This window comes from Thamnophis elegans, chromosome Z, assembly GCF_009769535.1.
Source record: "Thamnophis elegans isolate rThaEle1 chromosome Z, rThaEle1.pri, whole genome shotgun sequence".
Classification (NCBI taxonomy): domain Eukaryota; kingdom Metazoa; phylum Chordata; class Lepidosauria; order Squamata; family Colubridae; genus Thamnophis; species Thamnophis elegans.
Window position 1 is genome coordinate 14,083,015 of NC_045558.1, and position 11,954 is coordinate 14,094,968.

Below are 11,954 nucleotides of genomic sequence, written 5' to 3' on the forward strand. Positions count from 1 at the left end.
CATTGGTAGCAGCACTTATTTAGCATTTAGTTTGCTGAAATCTCATTTCACAGTGACTTTTGCTGCATTAATTCAGAGCATGTCAGATATAGCTTGGAGCAAGAATTTAGAGGGCTCATCTTGTCTGTGCAAAGATCTATTCAATTATCTTCAGATTGAATCTAGAGTTATTGTTATGCGTCTAGAAAGTATGTCTCTCAATTGCTTTGTTCTATTTTCTGAATTTAGTTGGATTACTTCAAAGTTACTCTCCAGACATGCCTCAAGATTTCTGGCTGTAAGATTTGGCAATGGATTGGTAGATTTGAGTTAACTGGAAAGTCAAAATTTTAAAGAACTGCCACACCATTGCTTCATGACAGTGTGAAAACTGATGAACTGCCCAGCTAACTCCATGGAAATGTGGCATTTACAAATGGATATAGATATATCTTAACATTTGATTGTAATGGATGGTTGGAAAGTTGTTAGGATCATAAAACAGATTATTCACAAGACTGACTCACTTTTATGGCCTTTCTTTTTACAAAAAGACATAAAGCAAAGCCATGGTTTGCCATGGGGGTGATTTTGCCAAAAACAGGAAGTGCCAGTTTTTGGCAAATCTGGTATAAACAAGGTCATTTGACTGTGAGGTTCTCCAAATGCAGCTTTGTTGCCAAGAACCCCAAAGTTTGGTTTTGTGACTGCAGAAGCCCAATTGTTGGAACTTCGGAACTGGATCATAAATAGTTCCAAAACAAGTCCATCGTAAGTTTGAATAGTCACTAAGCAACCAGTTGCAAATTGAGGACTACCTGTAGGTTGATTATAGACATATTGACCATTAAATAATGTTCATATGTAGTTATGACATTTTTTGGACATAGGAGACAGCCCTTGTCTAAGATTTTTCCTCCTAAACAAGCAGACCATATGCCAAGTAATATGTATACATATATACATACTTCAGCCAATTTTACAGGATTTCATTTTAGAACAGATTAAAACTGAAGTTGGCCAAACACAAGATTAAAGAACCAGGGGGGTGGGGGTGGGGAAGGAAGGTGAATCCTTGGAGGTTTTTGTAATTCTGCATAACCGTTGGGGAATTATCAGCCAGGCAGAGTCAAAGACCTTTTGCCCAATCGCAAAAGATCTAAAACTGACACTACCACCGCACTCTACTCCAAGTTCCATGGAACCTTTCCTGTTGGCTCCTAAGTGAAGGCAAGCAGTTTGGACAGATACTTGTATTATAGGTAGAACATATTAGCCAACCCAAACCTTTTACACGAGGACTTGGTTGCTTGTTCATTAATCTCTCTCCAGATTTCTATCTCTCACTTCTGGGGAAAGGAGAAAGTTTAGTGTGATCGCCAAGACCCAAAGAATCAGTTCAGAATATAGTGAATGCCTCATTATGGCATTCAGGAAGGGATAGAGACTGAAATGAGGAACTTGGAGGCCATGGTGCTTCACCTAGTCCAGTAGCAAGTCCAGAACATCCCACTGCCAGTGGCTTTGGCTACTCAATATCCTGGCTGGCCAATATCCCCAGCCATTCCAGCTGTACAGCCAGTTTTGCTGTGTTACCATGGAGGTTTGCCAGAATCATTTTTGGGGGGTGGGGAATGGACAAGATAAGAACCTTTATCACTCAGGTTGAACTGAATAATTTCCCTCCAGAACGCACAAGGGTATACTTTGTGCTAAGCTTGCTAAAGGGGGTTGGCAGTTAGGTGGATGCTGCCAATCCTAAAGGGAAACAATCAGTTCATGGACAATTACCAAAACTTGATGGACAGATTCAAGGGGCATTTTAGAGCCTCTGAGTAGGAATCATGACAGCTAGCTGTGAGATTCAGCAACTCAAAAAAGGCAAGGATGGTTTCAAGTTATTGGCAGATGTGGATTGGAACAAAGCAGCACTGAAAGAAAGCCTGGCCAGAATTCCACCTAAGAAGCAATATACAATATCAACAAAGGAATTGTTGATCTTATTTGGATTCCAATTTGCAGAAAGGATTTATCAGACCCTCAAAATCACCAACTTTAGCACCTACATTTTTTTTGTTCCTAAAGAGAGATAGAATTTCAGAGCCCAATTGTGGAGGTCCAGATGTGCACAGTCCACAATTACAAAGATAATTAATAAGATCACAGTAAGGGATCATTACCTTTCTGTAGCATTGCCATCAGATTGAGACAACTGATTATGGAAGTGTCTTCAAGACACCACCCAGGATATTGTGAACCTTTAGGTGATTTAGGATGGCAGCAGACATCAAGGGATATCTTGCCACCTGGCTGGGAAGATTCTAGACTTGGGGCAGACAATTCCTTTAAGGTGGCATTGCTCCCACCTGTCTGGATTTCCTATGAGCACTCAGATATTGGAGGCAACATGGAAAATGGAGAAGGGCTTTTGTGGAAGGGGCGATGTTGGTATACTACCAGCGAGACGAGGAGGAATCAAATGAGGAATTAGCCTTGCATTGCTGCACAGCTACAAAAGACCTCAGACTGACTCCCTTCCCAGGTTCCATGGAATCTTATTTGTTAGTTCCCAAAAGAAGGCAAGCAGTGTTTTATTATAGGTAGAATATAATGAAGTAGGTATATTCAATTTGAACCCCTCGTATGTGGAACTGGTTGCTTGTGCCCAACAATAATACAGACATTAATAACAAGTTTATTTGGAAAAAAATGCTCAAGTACTGTAATGTGCTAAGGAAAGAGGCAGATTTTCTGCTCATCTGTAAATGTATTCCTTATCTAACACAAATTTTCCATTTCTAAAATTGAATTCATTCACCACAATTTTTTTGATAATTATGACAATTGCCTAGCCTGATAAAAAGTGCTAGAAAAACTAGAAATATTTTTAAAATTCAGAATATCTACTGTACTGTTTTGGATAAATATCCTGAATTCTATTTTAGTTGAGAATATAATGGTTTAAAAATTTGTAAGCTACTGCTAATAGAATAAGCTGTGCTGCATTTCCCCCAATATTTCTAGCAAATTTACTTCCATTAAAAGATAAATTGCTTTAACATTTATCAGACTTGGACAACTTAATATGTCACCTTAAGCTACGCAGACATGAAATTAAAGCATACTGCTATGACATGCTCACTAGAAGACAGTGTAATTATTTGGAAAACATCCATTTATTAGTGAACATGCTGTATTCACCTAGAGTATATGCAAACTGGGGTGTGGATGTGAGCCTACTATTACATGTATTGTAGAACACAACGTATTGACACATGTGTAGTATAACTTGCTCCTTTAACATATCCTAAAGACTATAATGTAGATCAGATGCACTGCATATACATACTTAAAGCCATTTTATGTGTTGTATTTACATGGTGCAGTAGGTATATTCAGAAACTCACTTCAATATATAAAAGTAATCATGGGATTCATTACCACATTGAGTACCTTTGACATTTAAACTTTAAAGTAATCTTTGCCTTGTAAATGCTTAATCCCCCCCCCCACAAGTTAACTTTTTAACATGCCAAATATTGTAAAAAAATCAGTAGACTTGTAATGTTCATATCTTAAAACAAATGACTTGAATAACTGTTGTGAGTATATGAATTGATTGAATATCAGTCGACTTGTGTGAATATGAATTGGCAAAATGATAAGATTTTGCAATCTTAGAGGAGCCAGCCATTATAACAAAATGGCCTTATTATACTTGTCAAAAATTGCATTATTGTTGATTTACCCAGAAATAGTTGCCATTCAAATCATAAGTACCACAATTATATTATGATATTATAATAATGTATTTCTCTCAGATAGCTAGTCTGAGTACTTAAAAAAAAACTTTTTAGTAAAAAGGGAATCCAAGCTCTCCAAAATGATATTTGCTTGGCTCATGCCACCTGATCATCTTACTCAAGTATAATAAATTATCGTAAGGAATTCTGTTCTTCCTATCTAATTATTAATTACTCGTATTTTTGGGTGTAGAAATGACTGTGCGTCTTACAGAGCAAATGTTGCCGAAGGACTGCTGGCCCTCACTCTTCAGCCTTTGCCTCCCAGCAATTTGCCTCCTTGCACAAAGCAGCGAACAGCCTGGTCAGCTTCACCGCAGCCTGATTTAGCTGATTGGTAGTTGGATCCGTCTCTTGGAATACCGCTGATCAGCTGATCCAGGCTGCAGGAATCACCGCCACCTATTGCTGCCATTGGGTGCCATTTTCTGCCTCTATGTGCCCCATTTTTGGCCCGCTCCAGGCAGCGGTGATCCCTGCCACCTGGAATGGGCTGAAAATGGGAGGCATAGAGGCCAAAATTGGCGTGCACAGAGCAGCGGTGATGGGAGGCAGCAATCCCTGGAACAGCTAATCTTCAGTATTCCGGGAGGCCAATCCAACTGCTAATCAGATGCTCGTGCTAAATCAGGCTGTGCTGAAGCTGACCAGACTGTTTGCTACAAGGAGGCAAATTGCTGGGAGGCAGATTCTTTTCTCTTGTTTTTCTCCCCAAAAGTTAAGTGCATCTTATTGTCCGGAGCGTCTTATAGTCCAAAAAATGCGGTAAATAATCCCATGTATTAAAATACTGACATTTGGAAAATATAGGCTTTGCATGATACAATTAATCCAGGAATATTCTAGATAGCCCTATTCCAAAGACTTTAAAACAATGCTATTAAAAATTATAGTGTACACTGTACATTGAATAAAAGCCAACCTTCCCAGCAATCTATAAACTGAAAGCTGCACAACAAATCAGCTTAATGCCTTTCTACACAATAAAAAGGAGATCACTCTCTAGTAAATGGATGGGGAAGGAATCACAAATACAGTGGATATATTCTTCCTCTTACATTCAAATTGCAGGCTCCTTCTCTGATACCTGTCAGATCCCCTTTTCTGTAGCAGTAACACAGTGCTGCATCTATGGTATTCTGGAGAATCCCTCAGTCTGGGAAGATGTCACAGTCCTAGAAACAGGAACAGAAATGGGTGGGTGGGAAAACCCTGTTCAGTGAAAGTAAGATTCATGAGATTGGTAAATCATACTGAAATGTTCTATGGGAATATGACTCCCAAATCTAAAAAACAAGAGGACTATATAGTGCTGTGGATTTAACAATAAAAAGTATTTTGAAGCTTGCAAGAGTAGACACATAGCATCCATCTGCAACTGATTAAAGCATCTTTTCCTGGGGTGGTGTAGCTATGGAAGTCTGCCTTTATATTTTGGGAAAAAATGCAGCTGCTTTAAGAGTTAGAGAGATGTATATGTGTTCCCCCAAACATACATTTACCTTTGACGTCCAAGTGCTGCACAACTCACCTCCTTTGGGTGAGGGCTGGGCTCCTCTTTGAAGGAGCAGGCAGAGATCCTGACAGAAATATACAATTATCACTAGAGGCATTTAAAAGGTAAATTATTTTAAAGTTTTAACACTAGAGTAAGCAATGTAGAAATGACATGGATTGCATAGTTTAGTCCCTAGAACTAATACATTAATCTCTTTCTAATGGGATTCTTATACCATGTTCTATTGGGAGGAGTGGGAGGGCTACCTTTATTTGGAACATTAAATGCAATGTGTAGGTCTTACCACAAGTAGCACACAAAATGCATTAATAAGATTGCTGTGATTTACCTTGTTAATGCAGCATAAACTGTTACTGAAAGATTAGCTGCTGACTTGGTACCATACCAATTTAAAAGTTTTCATATTATATAATTGAGGCTCTGACCGAATGCCTTCTCCTATATAAATCTGCTTGCCTACTAAAGAACCACATCAGGTGTAAATCATCCTCCAAATGTTCCTTTGATATCAACCAGGAATATAACATTTAAGCTTATAACATCCATTCTCTGAATGGCCTTCCTTTCAAAATAAAATTGCAAAGACCCTTTTGATTTTTTGATATGTGATTAATTTTAAATCTTGATAATCCTGACAAATTGTAATCCTAATTATCAATACTATTATAATAAACTGTGATTTTATTGTTTCATTTACTCTTAACTTTTATTTTTAATTCTGCACATCACTTACACATGCACCATTTAACTGACCAAATATATAATTAAATAAACATGGAGAAGTGACACTACTAAGCATTGAAAGCTTAAAACTGAAGGTGCTGACCACATCTACCAACAGCTTACATATTACATACACGTTTGTATCACTGGCATTTTAGTTATGGATGATTCTTCCATTTTCCATTCCACTTAAGTTGTGTACAATCATCGACACTACACAAAGGTAAACATCCTGCCAGCTAAACTACTTTTAGGTTAATAAGCTACATGCCAGCTGCATGCTAGGAATCATCCACTCTGGCTAACAGCCTGGAGAGAAAATGTTTCTCTGTGAGGGAAGTGACACAACAGTAGTTTTAATTCTCATTTATAAAATCTTAGCAGCTTTTATGTTATTAACAGATGCCATTACACCTTGAACAACTGAAAGGCATCTATTTTCAGCTGCTATATGGCACTTGGGAATACTTCAAGCAAACAGTTCTCACCAACATTGTTGTTCCTTTCAAGGCCTTGTATGCCATTCTTATCGATAAGCAATTCTAAATACTAAGAGTCTAAACTGAAGTTTAACAATATGTGGCGCCATTAATTATAAGATATTTTGCTTTTCCTGTCTCTGTTTATGCATTCTGTTCCCTCTGCTCATCTGCTATCAGTTGTTATGCATACCATTACATTTTTTTTTGCAATTCTATAGTTGCACTTTCCTCTGTTTGTTGTGTGGGTTCATCTTCTTGACCTTAGATTTGACAGTTCAACTAGTTACCCGTAAAAACCTTAAGTGTTCACAGAGGTTACAAAATGTGCAACAGGCAAATTAGATAAAAAATGCTTTGCAAGTCTAGTAGCTTTTCTGCCTTACAAAATATGAAAACTTCTGAGCTTCAAACTGACAAATTGGTGGTGAAAGAGTATTAAAATCTATAATATAGCCTAAATCTATGCCTGAGGTGGTAATTTTTCAGATGAGTTGGATCTATTATTATGATCAGAAATAAATTATTAAATTATTGATCTGCAAAAGTTTTAGATAAACAGATAACTAAACCTTTCTTAGCAAATTTCTGTAATATAAAAAAAATTGCAGTTGGGATCCAGTACCAATAATTTAAATTAATGTTATAGAAGTTAGCTATTTACTAGCATGAAACAAATAAAAACCAGAGTAATCTTGATTATATTAAAAAAAATATCTGAGAATTATAATACCTATGTACTAGAATAATCTGAATTGTAAGTGCTATCCTTATTTTAAATAGGACTATTTTGCCTTTCTAAATGCAAATAGTTGTAATTTAGTGACTGCCTTATTCAATGACTGCTTGCAATTAAAATATGATGAACAAATAACTTTATGACTGATCCTCAACGCCTATGACTTTCACAGGTCTGTAAAGCAAAGGAAAGCTGAAGTAAGACCATATAACACAGTTGCAGTTTCACTTAGCAACCACTTTAATGACCATGCTGCTGGCCCTAATGTGGTTGCTAAATGAGGACTACTTGGAACCCAACTCTTGTTGCCTCAGAGGACTGAACTTCAATTGGGGAGCTTGGACTACTGTTGCAGGCTTCTTGGCCTCAACAAACTGAAGTGGAGGGACAAGCAACAAACAATTCATCCCCCTGCAAGAGTTTGTAGCCATGCTTGAAGAGGCATCTGGGAAGCCACCTTCTATAGCACACAACTGGTGGCACTCAGCATCAGTTTCAGATCCAGTGTATAAAGCCAGGATTTACTAAACATCTGGAAAATAAATGCAAAGGCAGCCAGAAAAGAGGATGCATTAAACAATTTTAGTGACTGCACTTTTATCAGAATTAACCAGTAGAACATCCAACTAAGTCATAAACTTGGTTTATTTATTTTTTCCTTTTAACTGAATGGCAAACAGGCGTTTAAAACAGGGATAGCTAAAACAATTTTCAAAATTGCCTAGGTTAAGAGTTCAACAGAAAAACCTAACATTCTGCAGACCCATCATCATCATCTTCTTGATGCCTCTGGGAGTAGAGGCATCAACAGATGACCAGGGATATCTCTTGGGACCTTTTATCGGTTACATGCAGTGACAGGAATCCAGCCACCAGATCATAATTTGATATGGATATAGTCATCATTTTTCAAGTTTTCAATTCACAAGGTAGTTTTGCCCTGTCTATAATGTGTTATGCATTTCACTCACATAGTTGCAAACTTTTACAAACTCTTCAAGGGACAGGCAATTTTGCTATGAGGATACTCATTACAATTAGCCAAGTGAACCAACAAAAACTTTGAAGATATACTACACAAGTGCCTACTTATAATGGAGACTTCTCAGAAAGACAGTGTCAACTCTGCAAGCCTAAGAGAGTTCGGTCAACCTCCTATGTAGGTGGAAATATAACTTCCTATGTAGTTATATTATAGAAAATTCTTGTGACACTTTAATCTGCCTTGATTCATTATTTAGAAATTACTGTTTTAGTTTTTTAAAGTATTGGTAATGCAAGCACTGTGATTATTCTTCCAATGATAAATTAACTAATGAACATGCACACAGATTTTAAAAGCTGACTGCTACCTCAAAGCTGGAATTCTATATTAGTTATACCAAATACTGACCCTACCTATTATACAGTCAATATTGGGAAGAATATGCTTCTGATAAGTTATCTGGGTGCCCATTACTTATAAAGTCTTGGTCTCTGATTGGGAGAAAATAGGAAAACAAATTAGTTTGACGGCTTAAGGCATCTTTCAGAAAGAGTAATGCTACTGAAAATAATGTTAGCATTAAGATGGTGCTAGTTACACTTTGGATAGGCCACCATGTTAAGGGTTCTAGCTACAAGAGACAATACACCCAACTAATTAATGACATATCTCTATTCTGAGAATTTAAAGAACAAAGGCTTACAATATAAATAGATGTAATTCAAAAACATTTTTGATGGATTTGATCGTTTTAATTATTGCAAGCTGCCTAGATTTGCTTGTATAAGCAACATAAAACTAATTGCAATCAATGCAGTAGTTTCTGAAGCATACTTCCTATCAGCATGACACTAACTTTACATTAATATAAATTCCTAGATTGCTGCGAAGTAGCTGAAGAAGTGTGCTTGAGATATCTGAAATAATTCTAGTCATTTAAATTCATCTAGTAGTTCAAAATCAAATAATTCATCTTGCATTTGTGTAGTGTTGCATTTATTTAACGTGGCGCAGTGGTTAAATGCAGCACTGCAGGCTACTGCTAGATCAGCAGGTCAGCGGTTCAAATCTCACTGGCTCAGGGTTGACTCAGCCTTCCATCCTTCCGAGGTGGGTAAAATGAGGACCCAGATTGTTGGGGGCAATATGCTGACTCTCTGTAAACCGCTTAGAGAGGCCTGAAAGGCCTATGAAGCGGTATATAAGTCTACTGCTATTGCTATTGCTATTTGAGCACTGTCTGGTCTGAAGAGTGACAGCAAACTATGGGGAACAATCCAACAGCTTTTTTTGCAGGACTGCCAGTGACGACTCAGCATTCTAGATACATAGCTACAGAACCCTGTCATGGAGCCAAATTGCCTTTATTGTAGCGAAGAGTACAAATACTGACTTCAGAGGACTTTCTTATCTCTTTCTGTAACAGTCCCAATAAATGTACTGTGATGTTCCAAATTAGGATACCCCTTTTAAAAACATGCCATTCTTTTCTTTAAATGCATTTGACAGAACAAACGAAATAAGAATGCCAGGGATAGGTCATCTATTTTTTTTTCTATTTACCTCATTGTATGAAACTTAAAAACTCAATTGCATAATAATAATAATTTTGAATTAACATAATTACCACAAACATAGAAGTATAATTGTTTTGCTGACAAATATCTGTGTATAGCTAAACAAATTATTATCAGCACAACTAAGATGCCTACAGTTCCATTAATGTGTAGTTCTTAACTCATAACCAAATTTCCTGTGTATTATTTTGAATTTAAAACCATTATACTATACATAACTGTTTTGTTAGGAAGCAAATAAACATACCATTTGAATTATTTATTTAACCCAACCATAACTATCAGCCATTTTCATAAAACACATTTATGGCAGTTAATTGGAAAACAGGATGTGAATTAAGTCAAATAATGGCAAGATCTACAGTTGGATATACCACTGAGTGGACTCCCAAAGACCACCAGAGAAGTGGAAACTGCAAACTTACATTTTTTTCCACATCAATAATTTTCCTGCACTCCAGGGTTGCCAGAATAGAACGGCAAAAACTTCTCTCAAGTCAAACGGTTGGCATAATTTTTAAGTGACTACATCAATTCAGAGTTGTTTAAACAGTGCACCTCTTCTGATCCCTTTACACCTCCTGGCAGCTTTTGATACTCTCAATTATAGTATCGTACAAGATCATCCGTGGGAGTTGAGGATAAGAGGCATTGTTTTAAGGTCATTCTCCTTCAGGGAATGGTTGCAGTTTTTAGTGATGGGGGTGAGAGATCAGATTTGTGGGGAGACCTGATTTGAGGGGTGCAAAGCAGTGGTCATCTCTCCCCTGTTTAGTATCCGTATGAAATCACCGGAAGTCATTTAACAGTTTGCTGATCATACCCAATTATACCTTGTCATTCCAGGCTACAAGTGAGATGCTGTTGATGTTTTTGCCAGCACTTGCAAGAGTCTGGATGAAAGAAAACAGACTAAAGATGAACCTAAGCAGCATAGAGTTGCTGTTTGTATAGTGGAGTTCTCTACTGACACAAGTTCTGTCTTTTGACAAGCAAGCATTACCTGTGAAGGAGTAGGCTTGTGATTAGGGGTATTACAGCATTTACAGTTCCTGCTTGAAAAGTAAATGTAGGTTTTGATTAGATGGACCTTTTTCCAATTCCAGCTGGTGCAACAATTATAACCTTATGCGGTGCAAGAGGGATTGACTGTAGTAAACAATGTCCTCATTACCATTTGATGTACTACAGCAAGGCACTTTACGTGGGGCTGCTTTAAAGACTACATGGAGTCCTCTACTTACAATCATTCATTTAGTGATCGTAGGAAGTTACAGACTGAAAAAAAGTGACTTATGAATGTTAAAAAAAATGACTTAACGACCATTGCAGCATCCCCATGGTCCATGATCAAAGTTCAGACACTTGGCAACTGGCATGTACTTATTACATTTGTAAGCCATCATGATTGTACAATGGGCCACCCACCTGTGTGACTGATCCAATTTTATGACTTTTTTGTGGCGGACATTAAGTGAACACTGCAGTTGTTAAGCAAATTAACTGTTCAACTCTGATCCTGTTTTGCTGTTCTAACAAAACATAAGAAAATGGGTCATGCTGTAAACAGCCATAAATGTGGGATGGTTGTCAAGTGCCCGAAATGTGATCACAGGATTGCTGGGATGCATGTTGTAAGTACCACTAGGGAGGACTTGTTGTAATTTAGAATGGTCGTAAGTTAAGGACTACCTGTATAAAAGTAAAAATAAAATAAAATGAAAACCAATAAAATAAAATAAAAAGGTAAGCAAGCCAAATTCACTCAGGCAACTAACAAGCCAAAATAAGAACTGTACAAGAAGCCCACGAAACCTGCTTTTTGACACAACTACCAAACATAGCACCTGGCACAGCTTAATGTGAATGTCTGAAATTTCCCCAAGCAACTGCTCTTTGGGCAGTTCTGCACAGTTGAAATAATTCAAAGAATCAGTTATTTTGGACATGCGAAATGTGAAAAAAAGAATAAACCAAAATGAATTATTATAATGTAATTTCAATGTCACTTAAAGGAACACAACAGAAAAATTATAATCATGATTTTCATCACCAATGTCTTTTCAGATTTCAAAATTCCTATTAGGTTAAACTTTATTAGGCTAACAGAAAGGTTACAAACTCAGACTAGAGCAAAAACCAAAAAAAGA

At 37.2% G+C, this 11,954-nt stretch overlaps 1 protein-coding gene across 4 annotated transcripts in view; it reads right to left on the reverse strand.

Moving 5' to 3' along the window:
- The window catches only part of LARP4B (La ribonucleoprotein 4B), a 36,112-nt gene extending 31,156 nt beyond the window's left edge, over positions 1-4,956 (reverse strand). For all 4 annotated transcript variants that reach the window (XM_032235523.1, XM_032235520.1, XM_032235519.1 and 1 more), the window contains exon 1: positions 4,841-4,956. The gene's annotated coding sequence lies outside the window, so the exon portion shown is untranslated. The remainder of the gene's footprint in view (positions 1-4,840) is intronic.
- Between the last annotated feature and the right edge of the window lie 6,998 nt (positions 4,957-11,954).